Below are 17,445 nucleotides of genomic sequence, written 5' to 3'. Positions count from 1 at the left end.
CCTGACTTTCTGTCTGTTGAGGTGGGGCTGGTGGAATTGTTCCTCAAAGTAGGGGACTGGAACATAAACGGACAGTGGCTCCTGGCTGTTCTTGAGTGGCTAAGAAATAAAGAGTTATGGCTCATTTGCTCAAAAGGGCAAGGACAAAAAAGTTGAAGCTGAATACACAGGTTTTAGAGTTAGAGGGAAATTGGAACCTGGTACTGCCTTGAAATTTTGACTTTGAAAATGACATCCTCTCAGAAGCTGCACTAAGGCAGACTTATGACTGTAAAGCCAAATGAGATCATTTTTTTCAACAAACCACAGTTCGTTATTTCTATACCTTTTCTGTGCCTAACTTAACACGATCCCTCATTTTTCAGGGGAATGGGCATCCCTGCTACTGTGTAGTCAACCTCTTGTTTCTTCTTTTTTGTTTTCTCCTGATTTCTTACCTCTCTTATGTATTTTAAAATTCTCCCTCTTCACTCAATTTCTTTTCCTCCATTGCTCCCATTCTAAAATATTCCCTCCAGACCCAGCCTCCCCCTCTAAGCTCCACTCCCAGTAGTTCCCTCCTTCACTGCTGAACTTGCAGAAAGCTGGGTTTGTAGAAGTGTGTCTTTTTCTTAGCTTTCTCCATTCTCATCTTCCATTCATCCTCATGCAGTCTGGTTTTCTAGTTATCTTAAGTTGTCTAGACCTGATAGTTCTCAGTTCTCACCCAGCTTAACCTGTCTGCGCATGGAACAGTGTCCTTGGCTTCTGAAGTGCTTTGGCCCTTGACTGTGTTGCTTTTGCTTTTGCTGGCCACCTCCCTCCCACCTGCTCTCTGTGGTGCTGCCCTCTGCATCAGCACTGCCCCCTTTGCCTGAGCCCTGGTCTCGGATTTTCAGTTAAGACATTTCCTGATCGCCCCTCCTCTGTCTTCTCCACCCTGGGCCTTCTTTCTCTGCCCTTCTGAACATCTTGTCTTGATTCATGGCATCACTCTCACTCCAGTTACCAAATCAGATCAGTGTTACTCTCATAATGTCTACAGGTTAGATCAAGTCTACCTTTTAAAACCTCTCAAATCCCACACCTTAGTCTGTTCCCACTATCAGAGATACTTGGGGACACAGGGTTGAGGAATCAAGGTCCCTGTGCTTGGAAAGGCCACAGTCCACAGTGCAACTCTAGGTGTGGTCCAGGTACTGTAGTAGACCACAAGCTTTTTATTTTAATAGATTAATTTTCAGAGCAGTTTTAGATTCACAGTAAAAGTGAATGGAAGGTACAGAAATTTTCCATATACCACCTGCCCCTACATGAGCAAGGCCTCCCTCATTATCACCATTCCCCACCGAAGTGGTACATTTGTTATAACTGATGAACCTGTGTTGACACATCATCACCCAAAGTCCATAGTTTACATTAAGATTAACCCTTGGTGTGGTACATACTATAGGTTTGGACTAACGTGTAATGACATGTAGCCACCATTATAGTAACGTACAGAATAGTTTCACTGCCCTAAAAATCCTCTCTGCTCTGTCTCTTCACCCCTCCCCTCCCCCAAACCCTGATAGCCACTGATCTTTTTACTATCTCCGTAGTTTTGTGTTTTCCAGAATATCATGTTATTGGAATCACATAGTATGTAGCCTTTTCAGATTGGCTTCTTTCATTTAACAACATGCATTTGCGTTTCTTCCATGTCTTTTCATGGCTTGATAGCTCATTTCTTTTTAATGCTGAATAATATTTCATTGTCTGTACATACCACAGTCTAGCCATTTAGCTAATGAAGGACATCTGGGTAATTTCCAAGTTTCGGCACTTATGAATAGAGTGGCTATAAACATCTGTGTGCAGGTTTTTGTGTGGATATAAATTTCCAGTTCCTTTGGGTAAATACCATGGAGTGCTGTTGCTGGATCATATGTCAGAGGATTTAGTTTTATAAGAAGCTGCCAAACTGTCTGACAAAAGTGGCTGTATTGTTTTGCATTCCCCCCAGCAATGAATGGAAGTTCCTGTTGCTCCACATTATCACTAGCATTTGGTAGTATTTGTGTCTGGATTTTGGCCATTCTGATAGGTGTGTACTGGTATCTCACTGGTATGTCTCATATCATCCAGCTGAAATTCACAAAAGTGTGGGGCCCTATGACTGGGCCCGCCTGGAATTTTTGTCTCTCAGAGTTGTCCACATTGAGCCTTTAGCAACTTATCAGTTATAGATCAAGTTCTCCAAGCCTAGCATTGGAACTCATGCATTGGAATTCCTGCTTATGGGTTTCTATCCAGTAAGTTGTGGTTTTCTGTAGTCACCTGTCTCTCTCCAATTTTAGAATTTTAGGGTCAGAGACTTGCCCTGTAACCTCACTTCTCTTATGGAGCTCAAAAGATTGGTTGATTTTTCAGTTTGCTCAGCTTTTTATTTGTTTTAGAGTGGAGTTGGTGACCTCTAAGCTCCTTACATGTTGGACCAGAAACCGAAAGTCCACAAACACACCTTATCCGACTGTGACAAGATAAATACCAGGAGAGAAAGCATTTAGAAACTTGAGTAATTTGACATTGCCATGATATCCAAGTGCATGATTTTATGTTTTATAAAAATATTGGTCTGCAGAATCTTGGAAATTAGAAACAAAACAAAACAAAACAGCAATAAACAATTGGCCCTTCACTACAGGTGGAGAAGCATGGGACTAGGAGGCAATCAAGAACATGATGATTTGAGGTGGGAATTTACACCATCTTTGCAGTTATCCAGAAGGTGAGCTGAGATCCCTGGGGAAGGAGGTCAAACTGATTAGGGCTTTTCAGAGTGGACGTGGTGGGGAAGATACAGTGGCATGTGGGTGAGCATAGACATACCCTACCCCGTACTATCTCACCCCTCTATCAGAGCGACCTTTGTAACATGGAGATGAGATCATGGCACGTCTTTGCTTAAATCCTTGGAGACACCCTCCTGCCCAACACTTCTCAACTTCTCGGCACCATTCATAAGGCTGCTCACCCTCTGACCAGAGGTCCCTGTAGCATCATTTTTTCCCACTCCAGCCTGTGCACCCTTCTCTCCCAGCAGCTGGGTTTCCTAGAGTAGACCACAGCATGCACCGCCACCTCTGTTCTGTACCTCTGTTATGCATATGCACGGACTCTGCATCAGCAGCCTCTTCTGTTTGGAAGGCCTTCCCTCCTCTCACTCTCTTCTGGTGAAATCCCACATATCTTTTAACGTCATCGTCTTGGAGGTTTTCCTGCATCTGATGTCAAATGCACAGGTGAGGTGGGCTTAGGTGCTCAATCAATGTTGAGTGAACATGGAGCTGGAAGGGGAACTTAGAGATTCAGCCACACCTCTGATCATCTCATGTCCTTGTGTCTTCACTGGGCCTCTCACAGCTGGAAAGGGGGAGGCGTTTCAGGCCATTAGGTAGGAGGAATTACCAAATAACACTAAAACCTGCATCTGAATGCCTCAGGGCTGGGGGAGACCAGAGAAGAGGCCATTCAATATCAAGGGATAAGACCAGCTTTCCATGATGGAGGCAGCTTTCCTGGGGTTCCCATCCTTCTCAGAGAGACAGCCTCTAAAGCAGGGCTTGGCAAACTTTTTCTTCAAGGAGCCAGATAATGAATATTTTTGGCTCTGTGGGCCAGACGATGTCTGTTGCAGCTATTTTGTCACTGCAAGGCACAAGCAGCCATGGACAAGTGGGTGTGGCTGAGTTCCAATGACACTCTTACAGAAGTGTTCCAGTAACATTTATGAAAACAGGCTGCAGGCTGGATTTAGCTCACAGGCTGTAGTTTGCCCACCTCTGCTCAAAGGAAAGAAAATGTCCCCTTTCTTCTGCCCTGTCTCTAAATAGCCTTTCGAGGCCTTGCTAAGTTTACCTTTATAGTTTTGAAATTCTTAGATTTTTTTTTCCCCTTCAAAATAGCATAAACAATGAGTCATCTGTCCCTACTTGCCAGTCAGTTGCAGCAGCCTGAAACACCCTTTACCAGTGGAGTGAAAGATGCATGGCCTACACTGAACATGTGGAAGTTCGTGAAATTAAACCTTAACCCAGGTCTCTATGAGATAGACACATGAGATTCCTACTGTGAACTGAGAACTAAAACCTTGCCATAAAGCGGTTTGGTAGTATCCTTAGTGCACTTCCTGTGTTTGGGTGGCTATGTGGATTTGGGACCTGGAAAGTGGACTTAAGCTTTTCATAAACTGGGGTAAGCCTTGGAGCAGAGATGATGCCCATGTCCATGGCCTACTATACTGTCTAGGATTCACAGCCTATGGGAAAATTTGCAAAGTTACTGATGTCAAAATGTTGCAGCAACGTGTGTTACAGCTCAGTTGTGACAGCAACCTGGATCTGGGCAAGAGACCAAGCAGCACTCGAAGAGTTGGGAGAACTCAGGTTTATTATGCTGGCGGGCTCAGAGGAGTTAACACTCCAAGCTCTGGACCCTGTCTGTAGGTTTACACAGCCTTTTATACCTATAAAAGGCTACCAGTCTAGACTTTGCAACATTTTGTAACATCATATTCAAATAAGGTATAACAAAGATGACTAATTATGAACATGCTTTGTAGAAATGGACCAATCAGGAATGAGAAAAATGGACCAATCAGGAGTGGTAGAAATGGACCAATCAGTAGTGAGCTCCGTGCAAATAAAGCACTACAAATGGACCAATCAGGAGTTAGCTCAGGAAACCAATAGAATTTTAGGGGTAAGTTCCACTTTCTTAGAAGTAAACTGTTTCAGAGGCAAAAAGTGAGATAATGCCACTGGGCCAGGGAACCAGATGGTGGTGGCAGGAGAGTAATGGCCCTGCCTGGGGGTCCTGTTGGTCTTTTTCATGGGGCTTCCCACCTCACTATCTTTGTGTTAATAGAGTGGCAGACAATACAGCAATGCATACATTAGGCCAGTGACACTAAAGGTAAATACACCTGCCTCAAATGGTCCTATATTCTGTAAAATGCTAAAACCAGATAGCCATGTAAATTAAAATCCAAAAGAGTCGGGTTACTAAAACCCTGACAGCATCAGCACCAGGGCAGCAGGTGAAGGAAGCTTGCTATCAATATGATAGCCTCTGTCACCTCCCATACCCCCAAGAGGCTCCACAGAGGTCACCCTGTGACTCTTGTTCCCCAGAGTCACAAATCAGGACATCTTTTGTGCCTGACTGAACAGGTTGACCTAGTAGCAATGCTTGTGCCAGGGAAGCTGTGAGGGTGGAACTTGGACGTGGGCCTCGTCATCTTCTGGTGCTGTTTGAAGTATCCTCAGGTTAGCCACAGTCTCCTACTCTGAAAACTAACCAGTATGGGACATTATTCACCCAGTAGCTTTTGCCCCCAGATGCAGTCAAAATCATTGTGTGCTTCATAGCCATCAGTGGAGTGGTTTCCTTCAAAATCTCAAATTCTTTCCCTTTCCTTATGTCTTTGAGGTTTAAACACCCCCAAGAAAAGTTGGTGATATTCCTGATATCTTGCATCTTGTATTTATGACAACCAGACCTCTTGTAAACTGTATTTCAGATAAACACAATTTATTGAGCACTTACTAGGTCATTACAATGTGAAATCAAATAAGAATGGTGTAGACTATTACCTGATCATCACACAGATGCATAAGCTAGGTTTATTCTCCTGCAGCCTCTTCTTATGAGTGTAGTATGTGATTATTTAGCTTTTATCAAAAGGTTATAAGTTAGCAATTTTATATTTCCTTTCTCATCATATACTTTTGGACATTTAGTTTTCCATTTTGAAAAGTCCATTTGGAATAAATTTATTGTCAGTGTTGAAGAGGGCTAGTTTTCATTTATTCTAATGTTGTATACTTCAGTGCTTGAATTATTTACTATGGGTTTGGTTATTGACCTATTTTATTTGTCATTTTATGATGTACATATTTTCAGTGGAGACATTTAGGCTAAGCTATATTTATTTATACCACAGTACATTAACCATAAAACTATCTAACTACAGTAAAAACCACAATAATCTGGAACCCTCGGGGAGTGGGTTATTCAAGATAGCCAAGTTTTAAGAATGCACATTAACTATTTGTGATGGAAACCTTTTTAAATGGATCATACTTTCCCCTCTTGTCTTGAAAATAAGATAGCGAGTCTCACTGAACTTTGGTAACAACTCAGTAAGAATTGCACTGCATAACTCAGCTCTCGTGAAAAGACTTGGATGTTTTTGGATTTTTTTCTTAATTCTCATGGGCATTCCTTAAACCAGTCCTCTTTGTTCAGTTGCTGTCATCTGTATTTCTCACTCACCTTCAAATTGCTGATTTATACGTCTGTGGACCTGGAGACCAGGTGACGGAACTCATGAGAATATAGGCAGGCGTGAGAAAGGACTTCCGGGGACCCACTGATGGGTCAGCTACCACAGTTGTGTATTGACTTGCCAGCAACTCTTGTCTCCCTGAAAACCCTTATTTGCTAATGTTTCAGTTCTCTGTGTTCTATCCAGTGGGCGGTAAGACAGGGCAGATCTGCTGTACCTCGTCTTCCCAGCATGCTTCTCTACTCTGCAAAACTCTGCAGCAGCTGATTCCAGCCAGGACAGGGCAGCTCTGGGCTTTGTGTCTAGGAACTAAGGCAGCTAATTGAATACTCATTAGAAAAGAAAATCAGGTTTAAAACAGGCCTCATTTTAAGTTCATAGTTTATTAAATGATGCCTATATTGTGGTAATACCCTTCAAATTCTCCTTCTCTTCTTTATCCTATTGCTTCTTTCTCCTCTTTTTTACATAAAATGCTAAATGTATGCTCTTTGGGCTTGTAATTTATTGGGACTAAAGCTAAAACCTTAATTCTAAAAAAGCATCTCTACACACATTACTGAATATAAAATAGGTAAACAACAAAGATCTACTGTATAGTACAGGAAACTGTATTCAATTTCTTATAATAACATATAATGGAAAAGAATCTGAAAATAAAATATATATGTATGTACATGTATAACTGAATCACTTTGCTGTACACCTGAAACTGACATTATAAATCAACTACATATCAGTAAAAAATAAAAAAAATTAATAAAAAAGCATCTCTAATCAAAACTGCAGAATCCTTAATAATTATGATTTTTTAAATACACATTATTATGGATGTGTTTCACATTTTTTTACTTTAGGTTCTTTGCACAAAAATTGAATGAAAAAACCTTTATTAAAGTTGCTGGCAGGTGAACATTAGACTGGAAACTTGGTTGTTTGACACTTCCATGGTGCTTTGCAGCTTCTCCAGTGGTCTCATCGTGTTTTCTCACTGGATCCTCAGAACAACGCAAGGGTTATATTGTCCCTCATGTCAGAGCCAGGAGATCAGAGGTGCAGAGGTGTCCAGTGACATGTCTAAGGTCACATTGCTGTTAGCCTCTCAGGATCGAGCCCAGATCCTCTGCTTCCCAGACCTGGAGGTCTTCCCCCATTAGCTCCTAAGTTATCATGCTGGTGAGTAAGAGATGAGACTTATTAGTTTACAGTGGGCAGACACTTTAGTTCTCAGTGTGCAGTTGGGGCTGCCAACCCCTCTGAGTATTATGAAGTGTCAGCTCATCCAGAGTGAGACGAGGGGAACTTGATCAGCCTGTGATCGAGGGGAAGAAGTACGTCATCTTCAACTAGCCGTCACCCTGCTGCTGCGGGAGGAGGGGGAGGATTGCCCATTTGGGAGCCGAGGACCAACTGGTCAGTCGTGTACAATAATTTGAGGATTCTGGGACTAAATGTAATAGTTTTAGTTATTACTGTAGATAACTGTCCAGTGTTTTAGAGAATCAAATATTGTTTTGTTTAGTTGTGACCACTTATTAGTAGTCAGTTGGTGAAATTATTATTTTTCAAAACTAGGTGCTAAAGTGTTTTTAGAATTTATTCTGATCCATTTCTTAATACAAACAGTATCTGTACCACTTGTATCCAAAGCACAAGTTTCCTTTATTTTTACTTTCAGATTTCAGAATATACCTATTTTGGAGCTTGAAAACATTAGTCTGGCAAAAACAGTTTGCGTGACTGGATTTAATTTGTTATTTACAAACTCTATGGCTTTTTGTTTTAAGAATTGTTAATGATAGGCTATGTTAAACCACTGTTTTTGAAGGTCTATTAAAATATTACATTCCAAATAGAATAATATTTAAATAAACCTATAACAAATTTATATTCTTCTTTTCATTTATGTGTGTATGTGTTTGCTGACGGAATGGAGATTGCTTCTTAAGAAGCCAACCCAACCCCAAATTTCTAAAATGCTCTCATTATCCAGTTTAGTTTTTAAAAAATTGGAAATTTAGGCTGCTCTATTTATATTAACAGACTGGTGCTATCAAGTTAATCCTGTAATTAAAATTCATTTCTCAAAGATGTGGCTAACATCTTGGAAATATTAAAGATTTAAACCCTAAAAATTGGTATGGAAATGATTAAATTTTCCCTATGATTTTTTCCTTCTCTCCCAGAGTGATTCATTTCACTTTCTGTGTCTTCTTCCATGAACCATAATGCTTCTGCGGAGATTCCTAATTCAGTGAAACCTGTTTAGGGGATCATCTCTGGTAGAAAGACAGCTGCCGAAAAGGCATTCACTTTCTGAGCATGGATTTTAGATTATGGCCAATCAAGACTCGGAGCTGGAAGAACACCTGTTAAGAGACGTTTTTCTACAAGGAGATGGTCTCTTTAATCAGATTTCATTGCACTTCAGAAAAAGATTCATTTAAAGATGTGGGTAAAACGGCATCTGCTTTTATGATTCATCCTCACCATCCTTTTAAGGCTGAAAAACCAATTTAGAGTTTATTTACGACGTTGTTCTACGGTAGAAGGAGAAACTTCAACAGAGTGTTTAAAAAGGAAAGACTCCCAGACATTTGATTTGTAACTTTCTCTTGTGAAAAAAACCTAAGAATTTATTTTTGAATTTTTGCGTGTGCATATAGACAAATGATAGGAATGCTTATGCGCAAACTTTAAAAAGGCTTAAGCTTAATTGTGAATATGTGTAATGAAAACTGGAAAACTTTCCTATGCTGAAATTTGTTGCACTTATCTGTGAACAATGCAAAGTATTATTGATGCTGACTGGTGTTTAGAGAAACTACACTCAACTTTCAACTCTGCTCTAATTAGAGGCACCGTTAAGTACTTAAAACGCAGGTACTTTCTCACATCTGCAGACTATATTGAGCGTAACTATTAGAAGACAAACTTCATTTCGCAAACTGTAATTTAATGGTGTAACAGTGTGCAGACCGGAATATCGGTTGATTTCCAAAACATTTTATTCTCCACCAATTAGCTCAGGTCCTAGAGGGCAAAATGACAAGAGGTTACTCGTTCACTATGTATTTAATTAATTGAAAAATGCTCAAATTGCTTTTACAGTTGTTATTAAAAAGTAGAATCAGTGTTGCCAGTGCTCAACCATAATTGGAACCCCAGGGAATTAAATATTTAGCATTAGTAATGTAACAGCACTCAGGACACAAATTTCTATTTTCGTAATGAAAGCTATACACTGTGAGTGCAAGCGGCTGAAACGACAGCTGTGACAAGGGAAACGGCCTGGGATATTTCAATAAGACACCTCATTGGACAGCAAGTCTTACCACATTACTCGTTTGTAAGAGATCTGCAAATTTAATTCCCAGTAGAAACCCGTTACCCAAGTATTTAGATTTCTAATTGCACGCAGGATGAACAGTTGGGCAAATGTCTTGCCGTAAGTGGCTGAAATGTATAGTGCTTTCTAAATAATCCTATATAAGTTCATGCCTTTGTCAATTTAAAAATAGCACAACTGTCAGGGCATAAAGATCTTGTTTGTTTTAAGTTTAATTACATTTTAAGCATAAATGCTTTCAGTGTTACAATAAGAAAAGTTGGATATTGGGCTCTAATGAGCTACAGTGGTAGACGGCTGGAGACCCTAAGGGATTCCCTCCGTAAATTAACTGGATAAAAGTACTTGGTTAGGATATAGTTGATGGCTGGGCTGTTCTTAAAACCCAGTTATAGAGCTGTCTCACTCCTGTTTTCATTCTAAACAGGCCCTGTAGAGACTTTAACAGCCGCCTGTTACAACTGTTCAACTTGTCAAAATGTATTATATTACTCCACTAATAAATAGTATTAAAGGGCATTTGACTTCATTTCTCCTTTTCAGAGGGGATCAGGTTGATAAACACAACTGGCTTAGATCGGTCTCATTTTAATTTGTTTATGTCAGCTAAGTAATATTGAAGGTCCCTGGTTTGAATTTGGCAAACATTATTTTCCCGAGGATGTAAAACTTACAAAATATTATGGACAATGGAAACAATTAACGGAGACTATTTATGGTAGAATCTTTGTCTGTGAAAGATGTATGACTTTAACATGTTTCTCCCACGTTCAAAGTATTTGAAAAACCGTAGCAAAACTGACATTCTTTGAAGCCTAACTCGACTAATTCCTTTGCCAATAATTCTGTCTTTTCTTTAAAGAAGAAAAAGTAGCGGGACTTTTTGATTTCACAATTTTCTTTTGCTTATCTTTGTCTGAGTCAGAATATGTTTTTGAGAACATATTCTAACTGATCATGATTTCTTTTTTCTTTTATTTTTTGTTATTTTTAGAACACACGTGCTTATTTTTAAAAGAGAAAAGAAAAATGTAGAAATTTATTTGATAAACCCTCCCTTTTACCCTCTCCCCCAATCCTACTTTCCTGTCTGGCGGTCACCTTGTTAACAGTTTGGTAACATATCCAACATCCATAACATTTTCTGTGCATATTATATGTACATGTGCACATACAGATGTGTATTTATTTACATACATGACACATTTTGGATCATTCCATGAAGTCTGTGATTTGCTTTCTTCCCCCACTTATCATAGATATTTTCCTCTTTTGGTGCCCAGATCTTCCTCACTCCTTTTCATAGCTAGTTGTCATTCCATATTTTGGAGGTATAAAATGTATTATCTATTGCCTGTTGATGTCATTTCAAGTCACCTCCAGTTTTGTGCTATGACAACAGTGTTGCAGTGACCTTCTGAGTGTGCCTGAGTGTGTGACTGCAGCAGGTGTGCATGCATCTTTGTGCCTGTGTCATAATAAAACACTGAATTAACGTTTATTGAGTGATTACTCTGCGCCAGGCATTATTCAAAGTAGTTTACATATTATTAACTCATTGTATCATTGCAGTAAAGAGTTAAGATGTGTTATAATCTCTGTTTCACATGTACAGAAGCTGAGGCACAGAGAGGTTAAGTAACTTGCCCAGCCAAGGTCACCGGCAAGTGATAGTAGAGCCTGGCCTCAACCCAGGAGATCTGGCACACCAGTCTGCGTTCTTAACCAAAATAGTGAGCCTGCAGAAATACTTTCTTTAAACAATTGTGTCTCCTTATTAGTGAGTTTGAATGTGGTTTCATGTGTTTATTGCCATTACATTTCTTCTGAGAATCGGCCTGTTTCTGTCTTTGCTCATTTTCCCATAGTGTTGTCTTCTTATCAAATTACAACAGATCTTTATTGATAACGTCTGTGGATTCTTTGTTATACTTTATCAAATTTTTTTTCTAAGCCTGTTGCTTATATTTTTACTTTGTTTTATTTTAATATTACTAAATTGTCCTTTATGGATTGAGGTATAAGGAAGCCTTTTACCACCTGCAAGATAACAAGTATGCTTCCCCACGTTTTCATCTACTACTTTTAGTTTTTGAAGTTTTGATCTTTAACTCACATGGGATTTATTTGGGTGCGCAGTGTGAGATAACAATCAAACTTTTATTTCTAGTAATATCTGCAGGTTCCTTTTGTAAATTGTCCATTTTTTCCCTCTATGGTTTGAAAGATAACCTTTGTCTAATGCTATATTCCAGTATATCTCTGGATTGCCAGTTCTCTGGAATATTCCATTTGTCTAATCCTTCAACTTTCACACTTTTTACCATTATAACATTAAAAGTAAGTTTAAAATCTTCTAATTAAAAAAAACTCTACCAAATAATCTTGAATTATAAAAGAAATATATAAAGATATATATATATATATAATTACATATGATGTTTCAAAATAAAGTTTAACTTGTTGTACATTTGCTTTTTAAGCTAAACATTTGAATCAGTTTGCAAATTTTACTTTGAATTTCCTTTGGGATTTTGATTGGGAATAGATTGAATTTGTAGACTAATTTAGGGGCAGGGATAAATCTTTCTAATCCTGACTCTTTACAATATTTCAGAATAATAGCTAACAAATATTTGTTGAATGAATGAATACGTGATTTGTTTTGTCTTTGGAGAAGAGGAGAAGGAATAAATATTTGATTATTTTCTAAATATTTTGCATTTTCTTAAAATGATCCATTTCACTTAGATTTTCAATTTATCATTGGAAATTCTACGTATTTTTGCTTAAAAATATTCCCCATATCTCTAAGAATGTCTACTTTCTTAATCCAAATGTGGTTTACTTTGGTTTCTCCACTGTTTGTCAGAGTTGACAGAGTTTTATTGGTCTTTATATATACATAAATTTTTTTTTTGGTTTTATTGATATGCTCTCTTTTTCACTTGTTTAATTTCCCTTTCATCTGAATTCTTCTTTCACTTATTTTAGTTTGTATGGTTGACTTTTACCTGGGTCTTTTGGCTGAATGTATAGTTTAGTTTTTCCTCTCTCTTGATTTTCGATACATATTTTTAGGCTATAAATTAGCCTCTAAGATCTGTTTTGGCTGTGTCTAGTAGTTTTTATATATGTTGCTTTCATTGTCTTAAATAACTGAATAGTTATGAATATATATGAATAATTTTACACTTTTATTCTTTCTTAACCATAGAGTTATTTTGAAATAGCATTAAAAGATAAGTGGTTGGAGCAATATGGTGGGGGGGGGCATGGGCAAGAAGAGAGTTAGCCATCTATTGTTTATTTCTGGTTTTGGTGTTTTTTCATTATAGGTAGAGAATGGAGCCTGTATAATTTCCACTTTGGGTAGTACATTGGGATTTCCTTTGTAGTCAAACATTTTTTGTAAACACTCTACACCTTTAAGAAATGTTCTGTCTCTCTTTAGGAAAAGTATCTTAAGGCTGCTTATTAAATCAAGCTTGTTAATTATGTTTTTCCAATACTCTACATTCTTATTTTCTGTATATTTAAACTGTCCGTCTCTAAAAGCTTATGGTTTTCAGATATTCTCCTGTATTTCCAATAAATTGTTTATGTATTTTGATGTTTTGTTGTTTCAGGGAGTGAAAGTTTGTTTCTTCTTTATCTTCTTGGTAGACTAGACATTTAATTGACATCAGATTTGTCTCTTTGTTCCCTCTGATTACAGAAGGAAGCCTCTGCCCTAGTATGCTGCTGCTTGTGATTTTTTTTCCCTCCCTATTTTTGAAGAGTCTGTTATTATTTCACATTTTTCTTGCTTCTCCCTCTGTTTGGAGAGGAATTCTCAGTGGCAAACACAGCAGCTACAGCCCACTGTACCTCTGGGTGAGGGTGGGTGAGTGTGAGGACAGGCTGGCACTAGGCTGGGCCAAGGGAGGCCCAGAGGGTGCAAAACTGAGATGCTTACTCTCAGTGTCTGCAAAGTCAGGTGGACCTCAAATGATGCTGAGAGTGAGTGCGTCCCTGAATTTTGCACTCTAGGTGCTTTTACCTGCCTCCCTGCAGTCCCAGCCCTGCTAACAGAGTCCATGGTTCTCCAGGTGGGCCTTTCCGTGATCTTGAAATATTGCCCGTCACTCACTCTGGTCTTTCATATTTGTCATCCCCCAGTTTGCTTCTCTGAGTTTGCTCTTTTACCACTCCATTAAGAAAGACAACATTCATTTCTATAGCAGCGGTTCCTACCCCTGTTTGGATCGTGGTTTACGCTGGTGTTTCTGTTCACTTATTGCTATCTTTTTTATTTTCATCAAGGTAACGATGAATTAGCTAACAGTGAAACAGCACTAAAAGAAAAATAGAAGGTCTGTACCTCATTCTTTTTCACTGCCTCTCTACTCTGCAGAGGCAACCCTTAAAAACATCTCTAGCTCTTTCTTCTGTCACTTGCCTTCACATTTCTAAATAATATGATTTCTGCCTTGATTATCAGTTAGTTATAGGTATGTTTTATTGACTTCTGCTCATGACATAGGAGTGTACAACTTTGTTACTTCACCATGCCTGTTGCTCCAAAACTTGATTCTCCCAATGTAACTTTCAGTTAAATTTGGTTTTTAGTCCTGGGCAAAATATGTGCTTACATTTCTCTAACCATTAAAATATTTTTCTTGAAGCTAATAGTGGACTTGTTTCCACATCTGATTCATTCCCATGTGCTCCATCAAATCTGTTATCACTATCGACAGTTTCTGAACAGTTATATGTGTCAGATAATAATTTATCAATTTTTTTTGGTTTTTCTTTTCTAGAGAACTCTCTCTGGAAACCCTTTTTCCTCCTTCTCCGGTTTGGATTGATTGCTTTCTTGCTTTGCTGCTTGGCTGTCATCCTGAAACTTATCTTTGTGTTTTCCTATGTTAGAGTCTCTGCTTTCTTGTTTTATGTCTTCTTCTTTCTTCCTTCTCATTTTCATGGAGCTCATCCTTTCACAGCATTCTAAAGAAGTATATGTGGAAGTAAAATATTTTCATATGTAATATTCAGTTCATATTCAAATGTCACTATCCCAATAAAGTTTTTTATAGTATTTTCCTCCAACATAGGATCTAATTGAGAATCACCTTTTTTTGGAAAAGCCTTAAAATTAATATTAGATTAATTTTTAATAATTAAATTTCTGCCAGATCTGTGCTCTGGGGAAGAGATCTTACATCCTGGGGAAGAGGGAGAGGATACACAAGGGGACACAGGTGAAGTGGATAGTTTCAGATAGAGAGATGTGCTAAGTCCCCCTGGACGTGACCCTGGACTTCCTGGTCATGGCTGGCCTGATGGCTATTGCCAGTTGCATAAATGGTTTATATGCATGTCCTGTCCCTTCTGCTAGTTTGTAGATACCACAGGAACAAGTTCACTCCTTTGAAGAGTGCTATTCTCATGATGCTCTATATGCCCTAAGCATATATATGCTCATTCGTGGAGAGGACAGGGCAGCCCCAAAGAAGACTCACAAATGGAGACAGACCTATACTAGCTGGCTCAGTAAGAAAAGAAAGTAGCCTAGTAATGATCTCTCTCTCTCCTTTTTTTTTTTCAACCGATTCCCCCAAAAAGGGACTAATTCAGGTCTTAGTTATATTGTCACATCCTCAGAGAACCTGTCCTGGGTTTCCATCTTCTCCCTCATATATTGTGTCTTCTCCTCCCTAGGCTGCCGGCTCTATCTTGTATCACTATTTACTCAAATCCTAGCACCTGCTTGATACATATTTGTCAAATGAATAAACGAGGCTAACCAAAGCAGAGCTAGACTATTCTAGACTGGAGGAAGTGTGACATCTTCCTTCTGTCTGGCCTTGAGGAAGCTGCCATCAGAAGCACCCTTGTTGCCTATGAAGTGCCAGTTTCAGGACCATACCCTGCTTTACGAAGGAGTGAAGTTGGGATCCATGTGGAGAGGAAGATTGCCTGTTCCTCGCTACCCCCACATATGTCTTCCAGCTGTGATTCCCCCTGTCCCTTTTGGGGAAGAGTGTGTAGATCAGTGCTCTGGGTTTGGAAGTTGGTTCATAATGTTAATAACGAGAGTGCACATCTATCGAGCATTTCCTATGTGCTGGGTACCACACCACATGTGTAACATGCATGGTCTCATTTAATTCCCATCAGGGACAGATTATCCCTATCATTCCTATTTTTATAAGTGAGGGTATTGAAGCTCCAAGAAGGTGAGTTGCTCACTCAAGTTCATGGGATTCATGAATGAGTGAACTAGGACTTGGACCCGGGTCTGTCTGATCTAAGGCTTCTGCTGATACAGTCATGTTCTGCTGGTTTCTGTGGTGTTTTCCTCCACCTACATTTCAGCATCACAGACTCACTGGCTGGAGTCATGACATCTCAGAGGAAGAAAGGATCACAGAGGTCATCATCTATCTGGTCCAACTCCTGTCAGCACTCAGGAGAAAATGGAAGCCTAACGTTTCCGGCCACCCATCACTTAACAGGGTGAGCATTTAGCAGTTGATGGCTCGCTGGAAGCAGTAGGAACAGAATCTGTAGTGCAAGCAGGCAAAGTGCACAAAAGCTGGCCCCAGACCATTTTTGGCAAGTGCACACAACCCTTTGTCCACAGGATAAAGGTAGGTATACTCTAGAGTAACTTAGATAAGGCCAGTGCTTAGCCAAAGCACTGTTAGAGATCTACTCTGACATGTATTTCCTTCTGACTTACAATTAATGCAAAACACCTACTATTCCCATCGGTTGGCTTTCCAAATCCCCGATGCCACTGGCCTTTGTGTTAAAGGAACACTCGCTGCCCGGGACTGCAGACTCATAGGATGATGTGGAATAAAAACAGCAGGACATGATTCCAAGACTCATTATACAATACAAGTTTGGACTCAAATCACCAGGTCTTTCTCTCCATCCTTCCCCCCAAGTTTACCTAATCCCATAGTTCCTTACGTTTCCAAAGATTTGAGGGCATGGGGATTACCGTGGAAGTAAGTAGATTTCACATCCTGGAGATGTTTTTGTAGCTGCCACATGTGGCCCCGTGTTAAGTAGCTAAACACTTCAGCTTGCTGGCAGCCAAAGGCAGCCCTCCCCTCCCATGGAGCTCCTTGTGACTTCAAAAAGTATTCCACGGGGTTGCAGAGAAGAGGAAATTTGGGAGAGGGTTACCACTTATGCTGCCTGAATTCATTTTCCATCTTTGTGCTTTCTGGTTATTAGAGCTATGCAGGAGACGATGGAAGGGCCGAGAAATTTGAGGGCTTTCTTCAGAGAAGATGCTAGAAAACCCAATATTTGAAGGAGAGATTGCATTCTTCTAGAAGCAACTTTTTAAAAAAAAAACATTACTAAACGTAATTTCAATTGGGAAGGTTCCTATGACAGATGTGCAGTGTAGGCCGAATCAGTTAAGGGATTCCTTGCTGTATATAAAAGCGCATCTCTTTACATCTCTCAGGAAAAAAAGCAATTGTTTGGAGTGTTTTCCACTGTATGACAATTCTGTTGGTGGCGAGCAAAGCCAGCCTGAGAAGGTATTGCTTACCGAATGGCATGAGAAATACGCCATTTATAAATCCCTGCTGCGCATAGCTGGAAAGCATGAATGAGGCTGGAATAAACATAAGCCACCTGGACACCCCCTGATTGGGGAACATCTTAACAGGAGCTAGCCTGTTGAATTTTTTAATTTTTTTGGCCTGTTAGAATTTCTTAAATCTCAAAGAGGTCTTTAAAGCCTTCTAGATCATCTTCAACATTGAAAATAAACCAA

General features: G+C 39.4%; 1 long non-coding RNA gene across 16 annotated transcripts in view; it reads left to right on the top strand.

Annotated features, from left to right (window-relative positions):
* Positions 1-17,445, top strand: part of LOC107033867 (uncharacterized) — a 47,312-nt gene that overhangs the window by 16,549 nt on the left and 13,318 nt on the right. For 14 of the 16 annotated variants that reach the window (XR_012075618.1, XR_012075621.1, XR_012075626.1 and 11 more), the window contains one exon: positions 2,666-2,749. The exons of the other annotated variants lie outside the window; for them this stretch is intronic. This is a non-coding gene — a long non-coding RNA (uncharacterized lncRNA). The remainder of the gene's footprint in view (positions 1-2,665; positions 2,750-17,445) is intronic. 16 annotated transcript variants of the gene reach the window in all.

This window comes from Vicugna pacos, chromosome 9 (assembly GCF_048564905.1).
Source record: "Vicugna pacos chromosome 9, VicPac4, whole genome shotgun sequence".
In the NCBI taxonomy this organism is placed as follows: domain Eukaryota; kingdom Metazoa; phylum Chordata; class Mammalia; order Artiodactyla; family Camelidae; genus Vicugna; species Vicugna pacos.
The sequence above is the reverse complement of the archived record's forward strand: the minus strand, read 5'-3'. Positions and strand labels throughout refer to the sequence as shown.